Consider the following 12,926-nt stretch of genomic DNA (forward strand, 5'->3'; position numbering starts at 1 on the left):
GCGGTAGTTGGCTGTGTGGCCCTGCTTTTGGCAGAGCACACAGCTCGGAGGTTCGGTCGCGGTCTCTTTGACCCGCGAACAGTCGGCTGTCGCGTGGTCACCGAGGCACTTTACGCACCGCGGACGCGCGTGGCAGTTACGCGCGGAGTGGCCGTACAGCTGGCAGCGGTGGCACTGCCCGGGAGTGCCTTTTCTATATGGGGCCTCGACGGTGACCCCGGATAAGCCGCAAACGGTGCGGAGGCTTGAGGCAATTCGTTTGCCTTCGGCGGTTGGTTCCAACGCGACTAGAACCATGTTATAAGCGAATTTGTCGCGCCCGCTGTGCATTCGGTGCACACTTATAATCGGGTACGACTGCCCGATGAGGTCCTCCTTGACCAGCTCGACGTCGAGCTCCTTAGGTACTCCGCGTATTACTACGCGGAGCTCGCGATCCTCCTGGAGCGCATAAGTGTGGAAGCTTATGCGTTCCTTTCGGAGGTGGGCTGTCAGCGCCCTGTGGTCGTCCGGTGAGGCCGTTTTTATTTGTATACCGTGCGCGATGTTACGCGCATGGACGACGTTAACGTTTTGTGCCTTACAGGCACGGGATACGCGATCCCACGCGGTCTTGTCTTGTAAAATTACCGGCGGCGGCGCGGGAATTTTGCGGACGGACGCGGGTTGGGGTCGCGGCGACGGGGTTGCGCGGCGAGGGGAGTCGGGTGAGACCACGACTTTTGGCCGCGACGCGTTTGCGGCCTTGGATTGTTTTGGCGCCGCGGACGGTTCCACGGCGCGGGCGCGTTTCTTTCCGCGCTTGACGGTTTGGAACCCATCGGAGGTTCCGGGTTCGGGGCTGGCGGCCGACTCGAACTCCATTTCCGACTCGGAGTCGGAGCCGGAGCTCGATGCGCATGACGCGATCGACGCGGGCGCGGGGGTGGGGGGCGACATCGGCGAGTCGCGGAGTACCGGCGCGGGAGGCGACAGCGGAGAGTCTCGGATTATCGCGGCGGCGGCGGACGAATCGTCGGGGTTCGATGCTAGCGTGGCCTTGTAGGCCTCAAAACGGGACATGATGTCCGGGCATATTTGTTGAACGAATTGCGCGAATAGCGCGCTGTTCGCGTTGTTCATGGTTGTTCTGTGCCCGGGGGGGGCGTCCCCGGGACTTAAAGCAAACTCGCCGAAAGGCGAGTCCCCTGAGTGGGAGTTCACCCCCTGAGCTTTACCAGCTCCAAGGGGGGGGAGTGCCTTTGCCGTGAAAACGGCAGTCGGCTGGGAATTGGGGTGGAAAGTTGGGAAGGTAGGGCTCCACTGGGTTGTGAGAATGCCACAACAAGCGGTGATCTCAGTGGAGTTTTAGTCTCGAAAGAGACTGTTTTGCTCGCCGAATATATAAATGAATTTAATATATGAAATGGGTGGGTGATAATGAGTTAGCGTTACGAGTGCACAACTCAAGTACAAACTGTTTTTACAACTCAAGGTCGCGACGCCAGCGACAGCGCGTCAAGAATGCACAACAATGCCGCGATCGGTGCGACAACGACAATGTTGGACAACTCGAGACTCACGTTCGCGACGGCAGCGACAATAATTTGCAAAAACGCGTCCGGACCGAACGGCGATGCAATCGGAACTGAATGAATGTGTCTTCTGACTTCTGTGTGTTTAGTACGAGTTTTTTAACGTTCTCGATCGCGTAAAAGTTAACTCAAATTTCTACGTAGTTGGAACAGCGCCCCTAGCGGCAAACGTTCCATCATCGCCTCAGCCTGTCCACTGCTGAGTATAGACCTCTCATACGCATTTAAATTGTAGATGTCTATGGGCTCCGATAACCACTTAACACCAGGTGGACCGTGAGCTCGTCCACCTAACTGAGCAATCACTGAGTATAAAACAAAGTCGCTTTCTCTGTCCCTATATCTGTCCCTATGTATTCTTAAATATTTAAAACTTCGCAACGGATTTTGATGCGTTTTTTTTTAATAGATAGAGTGATTGAAGAGGAAGGTTTATATGTATAATAACATCCATTAAATAGTAGAGAAATCAATAATAAATTACTGTTCACCCTGTTTTTTCCAACTCTTAAAACCGTCACTAGAGAGCGCTGTAATACGCAAATCCGTTGTCATGATATCCTTGTCATAAGTGACACATCCATCCTAGATTATTGATTTTTTACTTTAATATACAAGTTTTTCTAATCCAAGTTTATTTTAATAATCATCCCTCGGAAAGTAAAACATGGTCCAATACGAGCCGGATAAGAAAACAACTAATGATAAACAACAATTTTAAGTGCAAAAGAACGTTACAAACCGTAATTAACACAAAACTATTTCGTTGCTAAGTACTAGTGAATGTGAAGAATGGGCCCGGAAAGTTATATTAAATTACAAACCGATGTTCAAAATAAGATATTTAAGGCACAGGTTAATTTCAAAAAGTCACCTGCGTCTAGAATAACAAGGGAATATATCGAAACGAGATTGCAATTATCGGAACAACATTGGTTAAAGTTTGAAGAAAATCACCAGAATGTTATATTGGGATGCGAAAGTAACGATTATAGCTATTAAACAAAAGGTACAATAACAAACGTTACATCGCGAACTGCATTCTGGCCAGGCTGGTTGGGCAAAAGGGCTTTATCTTCAGAGTCATCCAACGGTGTCAAACAAATATTCGATACGACAAATGATTGCTTGCACGCTTTATCTAACCTTGGTATACCTGTATCGACATGGGACATCTTGATTATATATCTCATCACAATAAAATTGGATAATGAATCCCAGAAACAATGGGAACAAAAACTAAGCGAACAGGCTGATCGATTGCCTACACTAAGCGAGTTCCAATCATTCCTGGAATCAAGATATCGAGCACTCGAGTTTTTAGAACCAAACCAAAGAAGAGAGTCTAGAGGCAAAGATGCAGTGGATAAACCGAAGGTGTTCAGCGTGACGACGTCTGTATCCTGCCCATTCTGTTCGGAAGATCACTTGCTTTATCAATGCAAGAAATTTGTACAAGAAGCCATCGAGAATTGCCGGGAGTTCATCCAGAAGAGAAAACTGTGTTTCAATTGCTTCGGAGCTAACCATTCGGTAATACAGTGCAAACGACGCACGGCTTGTCGGTGCTGTGGCCGACGTCATCACTCGCTGCTGCACCAGGAAGGTGGCACTCACAATCCGGCCCTGGCGGGCCCTAGTCAGCCCACTAATCAACAGCGGGAACCAGCACAAGAACCGCAGGCGGCGGATCATGTGGAACGTGTTGTCAGACATTTTTCTAACAGTGAAATGAGATCAAGTAGTCAAGTAATGTTAGCTACCGCATTAGTTAATGTATCCAAAAAGGGTATGTATCACACACTTAGGGCATTGTTGGATCAGGGCTCTGAAGCCTCGTTTATTAGTGAACACGCAGTTCAACTTTTGCAGCTTCGAAGGTTGCCAGTTAGAAGTACCGTATCTGGTTTAGGAGGAGACAAATCTAGTATTTCAGTAAAACATATGGTTCAATTTAAAGTACAGTCCACATATAACTCTTTTAGCTATCCCGTTCAAGCCTATGTTTTTAAACTGCCTAACATCCACTCTTCCTTCACAGCAAATTAAATTTCAGGATTGGCCGGTATTTTTGCAATTGCAGATGGCTGATCCAGGATATGGTACACCAAGCAATATAGATCTTCTACTAGGCGCTGATGTGTATGGTCAGGTTTTGTCAGAAGGCATATTGAGAAATCCACCTGGAACCTTGACAGCTCAAAATACACAGCTGGGATGGATTCTGTCGGGACGAGTTTAGGTTAGTGGGGATACTCCTTGCATTATTAGCGCACATACCCATGACAACTCAATCAATGATTTGCTGCGTCAGTTCTGGGAGATTGAAACTGACTAGCATCATCCACTTTTATCCAAGGAAGAAGAATCCTGTGAAAGATACTTTGAATCCACTACAACTAGGGACAGTTTGGGTCGTTATGTTGTAGGTTTTCCTTTTCGCGACAACAATCCACTTGCTCAAGAAGAAACTTGAAAATAATCCATTCTTGAAGCAAGAATAATCCAAGGTAATAAATGTAGCCACCTGGCTATGAATCATATAGAAGTAATTAATGACAAACAAGAAGCTGCTAAGCCAGGATGCGTTTATCTACCTCATCATGCAGTTGGTTGTTCGCGAGGACAAAAGTACAACGAAGGTCGGCGTTGTTTTCGACGCTTCGTGTAAGGGTACCAGCGGCAAGTCATTGAACAATGATTTATTGGTAGGTCCAAGGCTTCAACCAGAGTTACGACACATAATTATGAAATGGCGTACTTATCCTATATGTTTCGCAGCGGACATAGCTAAGATGTATCGAATGGTCAAGGGCGTACCAGAGCATACTGACTTCCAGCGAGTACTGTGGAGAGAGAATCCTAGTGAAGAAGTCAAGGACTGCAGGCTGTTAAGAGTTACCTTTGGTGTTTCGTCGGCCCCATATCTAGCAGTTAAGAGTTTGCAACAAGTGGCAAAGGACTGAACCCACCATCGCTCTGGTTTGGCTGAAGGGACAGCCAAATCGATGGAAGACCTTCGTCGCAAATCGAGTGACTGAAATCCTGACAGTTTTTAAACAACGACCAATGGTCGCTTGTAGAGTCATGCCAGAATCCAGCCGATTGTGCATCCCGGGGGCTGGCTCCACAAGAATTTATCCACTGTGAACTCTGGTTCCATGGCCCTACGTTTTTAAGAGAATCCACGTATGTATCGCCAACGGTAAACATATCGACTGATTTAGAAGCCAAGCCGTTGAAGTCTCATCACCTAACTATTTCCGAAGTAGCTAGGTCAGATCTCCAGACATGGACGAAGTATTTATTTTTATAAAAAATGGTTAAAGTGGTCGCGTTTTGCATTCCATTTATTAATAAATTAAGGTCAAAGCGATATCCTTCTTACTTGATGGCTTCCGAATGAGATCATGCATTAAAGATAGGAATTAAGGTTTGTCAGACTCAGGCGTTTTCTAAAGATATTGAGCAAATAAATAATACAAAAAATGACTCAGCAGTTCTGGCGTAAGTGGTCTGCCGAGTACCTCACGACTCTAAATCAGAGATATAAGTGGACTAAAACTACACCAGAACTCCATTTAGGTGACGTTGTTCTTGTTAAGGAAGATGGCCTCCCTCCTTCAAAATGGTTATTCGGTTTGATAGAAGAGAAGCACACTGATCCAGATAATGTCACAAGGGTACTATAAAATGTAAGAAATCTAAAATTGTAAGACCAGTCTCCAAACTTTGCATTTTGCCTATCGCCTTTTAACATTACTTACCTGAATAACTGTAGATATTTCATGCAATGTATGTAACTTAAATGTATCTTTGGATGCATCAGCTATTAAGTATTTTGTTATTGTTTAGTTGTAAGTAAGTACGAACTGTTTAAAAGCAACCCTTGACTGAACTTTGTCGTTATTATGGTTTCTTTAATGTGTTAATTTATTTAGTTCATGTTGAGCAGTTCTTTATTGATTACTATTAGGTTAAGATGTTACGGTTTCATGGAAATGTTAATTGTACATGTAAAATTTTATGGCCTCATTGTTGGCTATGAACTTTTGTAGTTCATGGTGGGCGGAATGTTCACCCTGTTTTTTCCAACTCTTAAAACCGTCACTAGAGAGCGCTGTAATACGCAAATCCGTTGTCATGATATCCTTGTCATAAGTGACACATCCATCCTAGATTATTGATTTTTTACTTTAATATACAAGTTTTTCTAATCCAAGTTTATTTTAATAATCATCCCTCGGAAAGTAAAACAATTACAGTTTCCGAAGCGAAGCGAGGGCGGGTCGCTAGTATAAAATAAAAGACATAGTTAGCGTTCAGTATAGCCGATAACTTTGCAAACATCCTTTTGAAGAGTTATTCCTTGTTTGTGGTCATTTCCTTGAACTGGGAACCATGAGATCGGCAAACTGAGAACCGCGAATTCTTTGAGCATACATTTACACTAGACATTTCCGTGGCGGACGTAGTTGCGTTAAATCGCGCAACGAGAAAAGACGTTGGAAGGAGGAGATGGATGCTATTTTTTTAAATTATACATAAATATACATTAAATCAATAAAAAAAACATTACAGACACTACCATGTATTTGACACAACACTTAAATGTATTAAACTCTTTTGTTTATTGGTTAAAGTCTGTGATCAAATTGACAATAGACTAATAATGTTTGTCTTTAATACATATTATTTGTCTATTCTATAGTGCAGTTTTGGCGAAATCTGTGATTATAGAAGTACAATAGTTTTAATAATAGAGCCTTATTAATGTTCAAACTTATAATTTCAATTAATTTTAGTCGAATTTTGACTACTGGGGGATCACTAGTTAATATTAATACTTTGATTAAATTAGTTGTCATTTTTTTCGTAAAATAAATCCATGTTGAAGCTTTATGGGCAGTTCCATTTCTCACAACTAGATGGCGACGGGTTCGTAAAGCTTGTGTTGTAAATACCCAGACGAGTGACGACTTAAAGGCGATTCCGGCCAAAAACAGCTGTTTTAAAAACCCAAGGTTCGCCCGTTTCGCTGTTTCCATCCGTGAATCCATTGTTTGCATTAAACATTTCGAATGGTTAAACAATTGACAATGCTATTGTCACTGTCAATGGAGCTTCTCCGAAGTTCCTGCGTCGTGTTTTGGCGGGAACAGCTGACCAGTTAAACTGGTCGCTGTGAGACCCTAATTGCTTGCGTTCTCGCACAGAGAAAAAAAAGGGCCCGTTGAAAACTCCTCAAGCGAAGAGTTCCGTAACTGGATTGAACGCGAAAGCCGATGGAATTGTTTTCTTGTGACGCCATTGCTGTCAGTGTCGAGCTTACAAAAATGGCCTTGTTGATGATGTTGTTGACCGGGAAGGTAGAATGGAAAAGACCGTAGGGCAGGTCCCCCATGCGCTGGTCAGACCAAGTCCACACCGCACTGAACACCACAATATGTCAGGCAGTCCAGGTTGTCGAGGCCAGATCGATGTGGCGTGATTTTTTTTAAATTATGGATTACTGGTGGTCCAGACGCCTTTTCAGTTTCACCAGGGCCGGTGGGCGAGCAAGGGCTCAGTCAGGAGGGGTGGGATTAGCTAACAGCTGCCCGAGTGCCTCCGAAGGGGACCTAACAACTCAAGAGCAGCTACTTCGTGAATGAATCTACTACCGGATCGGAATCGCGATCCGATGAGAAGATTCGGCGAGAAACTCAACGGGCTGATGCATGGGTTAGGTTACACGTCGAGCTCTTCGCCGAGTTCGACGAGTACGGTTACCGAGGTTCCTAAGCCTGCTCCTAGCATAAGAGCTGAAGGCGTCTAGTGCAAGAGTTATTAGATCTGTGGCGTGATATAGTCCGCTGGAAGTTTCTCAGATTCGTAAGAATTGAGGATTTACGACGTAAGGAGGAGATTCTGTTATATGAAAAATGATATTATGAAGCGAAATGCGATGAAGTTCATCTATTTGAGACTGCAATCACTTAGTATGAAATTAATTGAATTATATTATATTAATAATTATATTAATAATATAGTAATAATTATATTACTGGTGGCAGGACCTCTTGTGAGTCCGCGCGGGTAGGTGCCACCGCCCTGCCTATTTCTGCCCTGAAGCAGTAATGCGTTTCGGTCTGAAGGGTAGGGCAGCCGTTGTAACTATACTGAGATCTTAGAACTTGTATCTCAAGGTGGGTAGTGCATTTACGTTGTAGATGTCTATGGGCTCCAGTAATCACTTAACACCAGGTGGGCTGTGAGCTCGTCCATCCATCTAAGCAATAATAAAATAATAATAAAAACAGGAAGAGATAAACGCATGGGCGCTTTCAGAATTGCTAAATGGTTGATAAGACATCGCTATTAAAGGTTTGAACCTAGAGAAATCCGACATACAATTTCGCCGTTCGCTTTACCGTCAATAAGTTCACATGGACTTGACAAGCATGAGGTCAAATTTGAAGTTCCGACCCATCGAAGGTCACTACACCACCTGGACTACTTTACGATTGCCTGGACGCAGTCTCCACTCAAGAACTCAACATATATGACATGAGGTTTTTTTTGCCCGTATAGGTAATCGAGCATACGACCCACCTGATGGTGAGTGGTTACCGTCGCCCATGGACTTTAGCAATAGCAACCGCAGAGCCAAGCCAAGCCGACACCGTGGAGGGGAGCTCATTCCAAAGCCGGATTGTACGTGGCAGAAAAAATCTCTGGAAACGCAATGTGGATGAACGCAGGGGCTCCAGGTACCTAGTATGGATGAACTCTACTCCGGTGGCGGGCGCTGTGATTGTTAAAACGAGATGATGGCATCATCTCAAACGATTCCTCAGAGCACTCCCCATGGAACATACGGTACAAAACGGTAGGTTCTACCAATTGACTACGGATCCCTAAAATTTTGTATCTAGATCATTTCTATATTTAATTATAGCGGAATGTTGTTTGAATATTTTCCTTCAGAACGAAGTAATTAAGGTATGAAAACTTGAGTGTTAAGTTTTCGTAAAGATTACAGTTTTATTTTTTGTCTGTTGTGCGAGATAATTTGAAAGTTGGACGGAACTATTTCAATGGTCGTAGGGTCCGTGGACATCACAAGTGAGCGCCCGTTCCCCGAAGTTAAGTCGTAAAGTTGGCGATGTAAATGTTAATTACGTCGCGCTTTCGAACACAAATGAAAATACGTTATTGCAATGAAGCCCCGACCGGAGAGCCGTGTATTTTAGTACACAAAATCAGCTGAGCGTCGCCATTTTTTTTGTGAACTCCCGCCCATTTTTTTTGCCAAACAGGTTCGGCGTGCAAAGGCATTCCGATTTATACTTTCTTAGAATTTCTTGACACAGGTAGTTTCCGAGTGGTTTTTTTGATAAGTTTATTTAAATAACAGATGATAATGAAATTTCGATTCGTATCGTCAGTTGGGAGCCGAGCTATCTGCCCGCATGACGGTAAGTGTTTTTCAATATAAGACCTAACTTCCATGGATATTCGAAGTGCTTTGAATAGCACCCCGTAAGTACTTTAATCCTGCAAATATTATGATATGGAATGCTTCAGAATGAATAAACAATGAAATACTTAATTGCGTTTTTTGTGATATAAAAAGAAACCACATTTAAAGCCTTTAACCTCTTTTAAAATTAATATTTTAAACAGTATACAAAATTGAACTCTCTTTTCACTGACTGACAGACAGATTCCTAAGTCTCCTAAGTCTAAGACAAAACTTTTTTTAAAACTTGTTTTGAAGGATTTAAATGATAAAGGTTTTTCTTTAAGTGTTTACCAGAAACATGATTACTTGTTTTAGATGAAGATACAGCATCTGGAAGCGGCTAGAATTGGGCGTTTTAGCTAACAATGAACTGGACTGATTAGATGAAAATCCTTCCGTCCGTCAATCCGTCAAGCCTCAGTTCGCGAACTATGAAGAACAGCTGTCAAGGCTTTATTAAACAAGGATTCCACATGACCACGACTGCTCTGCCAAGAGTAACCGACAATAATGATGACGACGAGCTAACAATTGTAGACATGAGTGGATGAAAGGGCTAAGTACAATTTTTTAGATTTTTGAGTTTTTATACTGAATGAAAGTGTTATATGCCTATTATGGTCTAATATGGTTTATATTAGACCTCCGGGTTTAAAGGCTACTTTTAGAAATTGCATGTGATGAATGTACGAATAAAAAGTACAATAACAAAAGTTTGTTGCCTGTTTCCTCAAAATTAACAAATTGTATCATATCCCCTTCATTCACTTATGTCTTCAATTATAATGAGGTTTGTTAAACGACCTCGGAATGGACTCCACGGTGTTTCCCGAGCGCTCAGGCGTGACAAGCCTTCTAGGTTTACGGAGAGAACTCGTTGGGGGGCAGCGCCCTGGCTGTCCTGGTGCCGTTGCTGACGCTGACAATGCCAGTAAAGAGCCACGTCAAAACATGAATTGTATACAACGGCTTTTCCATCCTTTGACCCGGAATTCAGACCTCCACGAAGTCTATTCCGGACTTGAATACGTTTTTTTTTATTGCCTGATGGTGAGTGGATACCGTCGCCTATGGACTTCAGCAATGCCAGAGGCAGAGTCAAGCTGCTACCTACAGTACATACTAATAAAATCACATTCCCATCACCAGATTGAGGCGAGCGCCCCGCCGCTTCGACTATGTCAGTTAAAACTTAATTTATATCCTCACACGTCCTTATCGTTCCTTATCATCTCAGTCCTTAAGTCCGTAACATCCTCTTGTTTATTACTTCCTACTTTTATCGATTTTAAATCGGAGTTTTCTGTGATAGTTTAAATGCGTCTTCGTGCGTCATGTCTCAAGGTGGGTGGTGCACGGAAGTGTGCCCAACAGGGCGCAACTCCACCTGATGCTGTCCCTAAGCCGGCTACTTCTCTATCCACTCTTGTTCCCGTGCGCTACATCCTATTCCTCTTCAAGCGAGGTTTGAAAAGAGTCCTGGGTAGCCAGACCGGTCACCTTTCTCGTCGAACCCGTCGCTTGCGACGAAGGGCTCGACGAGCAAATTAACTCTCAGACATAGCCCACTGAGTTTCTCGCCGGATCTTCTCAGTGGGTCGCGTTTCCGATCTGGTGGTAGATTCTGCGAAGCACTGCTCTTGCTAGGGCCAGTGTTAGCAACGACGTCAGGTTTGAGCCTCGTGAGCTCATCTACTAGTTAAGGTTACGCTAAAATGGCCTCTCAAGACCATCAGCTTAGGTGGGTAAAAACAAAAGGCGGCCAGCGGAATGGCTATTGGTCATAACCCACACCTGATGCTAAAAGGGCATCTTTTATTGGTGGTAGGAGATCTTCTCGTGAGTCCGCACTGGTAGGTATCACCACCCTGCCTGTATCCGCCGGGAAGCAGTAATGCATTTCGGTTTGAAGGTTGAGCAGCAGTTGTAACTATACCGAGACCTTGGATCTCATATCTCAAGGTGGTTGGCGCCATTTACGTTGTAGATGTCTATGGGCGCCGATAACCACTTAACTCGCTTAGCTCGTCCACCCATCTAAGCAATAAATAAAAATAATCTATCACAATGTAAACAACGCCACTCATCTTAAAACACGAAATCGAATCTCAATAAAATTGTGGTAGGTATAACACGTAGAAGGCATGGCAGCATCGCGGCAGATGAAGCCATTAGCGAAAAAGACCAAGAATAATAATAATTATAGAAACAATAATTTGACATTTTTAGTAACAATCCTAACAGAGCATTGACCATAAACCACATGTTGGAAGTTTACGCGCCAATTTTATCAAAATTAATTTCATGGCAATATCTTTCTTATTTGTATTGGGGTAAGAATCATTATCCAGCGAACCATACATTATTTTTTCTGTTCGCGTATCGTGAGAATTTTATAACATTTAAAAGATAATATGCTTTGTTAGTTCAAAAATAAAGGCGAAGATCGTTTAAGTAATGTAAAAATACCTGTTCTTTTGACCGAAATTGACCTCTTCAAAACGCGGGAAGAGCGCTGTCGAGTATATGATATGCTATTTTGACTCTTAACACAGGTGGCTAAGATAATTTTTCTTTTGTATTATTTCGCTTGTGATTTTCTTCATTCAATAAGTTTGGCGGGCCTATTTGCAAGTAGGTAGTCAGTTAAGGTTAGGTTACTGCTCATAGTCTAAAGTCGAATAAACAAAGAATCGAATAATTAATATCAAACAATTATTGACTTTTACTCACTAAAAGAGCCATTTTGTGCAACACGAAAAATATAGGTATGTGAAATTTCTACGAATTATAAATACATCTGAATTGATAATTTTTATCATATAACTTACTGGTTATCATCGAAGACTGGTTTTTGATGAGATAAACTTAGAATTTAACATATTATGTATGCGTGAATACACATGTGCATATTCGAATTATTGTCGATTTTATAAGTATTGTTAATACCTGGGAAATTTAAACGTGTCTAAATTAATGATGACTGGTATTTTTTCTATGTAGGCTTAGTTAGTGGCAATAAGGAGTCTTTGTAATACAGCTTAAATTACTTTTCAATATGTTTTGGATGGAGAGCTCAGTGAAAAATTTTGAGATTCTTTCGTGTTAGATGATTTTGATTGAGGTGTGTGATTATGTTCATCAGTTCCTACTTAGGTTTTTTTTTATTAGACTAAACCGGAAACGTAACAAGTATGGTAATTTTTTATAATGAAAATCGAAGTTTTACCACATTGGTAGTGCATCGACAAATTTACATTTACCACTAATGGCAACGGAAAAGAATACAAAAATGTATTTTTCAATTATTATACATTTATTTTGTTCCTGTGTCAAGTTCACTACCAATTTTTTTACTGTGTACTGGAACGTTAGTGCATCTTATGCAGTTGCAATAAGAGCTAGAATCGCGTAAAAATCTTTAATCGATCTGTCACGTAAATTTCGATTACGTCACATTAAACAAAATGCTTATCGGTCAAAAATTATTAAAACGTTCCAAAATAACGTTTATTCCAGTCGAGTAAAGATCATAATATTGTTTTCGATTTACAGAATTAAGATTGTCATTTCACGGCGGGAGTCTTCTCTGGAATCACATTCCAGATTTAAAAGTGAACGCCCTACAACGGTACCGTAACCGACGCTTTCGTTTCGCGCGCTTTTGCATTACACAGATAAAAACAGTTTGTTTGTACATACATTTATACGGCAGATAGGTATATTTATTTATTATTTATGATTTGAGAATTTCGGGATGGCATACATTAATTTTTGTCTGTGATTTGCGTAAAACCTATAAATTTCTCGAAACAGTAAAGTAGAAATTGTTTTCGTGTACCTAA

The 12,926-nt window shown here is 42.2% G+C and overlaps 1 long non-coding RNA gene across 1 annotated transcript; it reads left to right on the forward strand.

Annotated features, from left to right (window-relative positions):
* The first annotated feature begins 8,646 nt into the window (after window positions 1-8,646).
* On the forward strand, window positions 8,647-9,795 carry LOC149501951 (uncharacterized). The gene is made up of 2 exons (XR_016323900.1): window positions 8,647-9,034; window positions 9,397-9,795. It is a non-coding gene; the product is annotated as an uncharacterized LOC149501951 (long non-coding RNA).
* Window positions 9,796-12,926: the final 3,131 nt, after the last annotated feature.

This window comes from Bombyx mandarina, chromosome 11 (genome assembly GCF_030267445.1).
Source record: "Bombyx mandarina strain Sakado chromosome 11, ASM3026744v2".
NCBI lineage: Eukaryota > Metazoa > Arthropoda > Insecta > Lepidoptera > Bombycidae > Bombyx > Bombyx mandarina.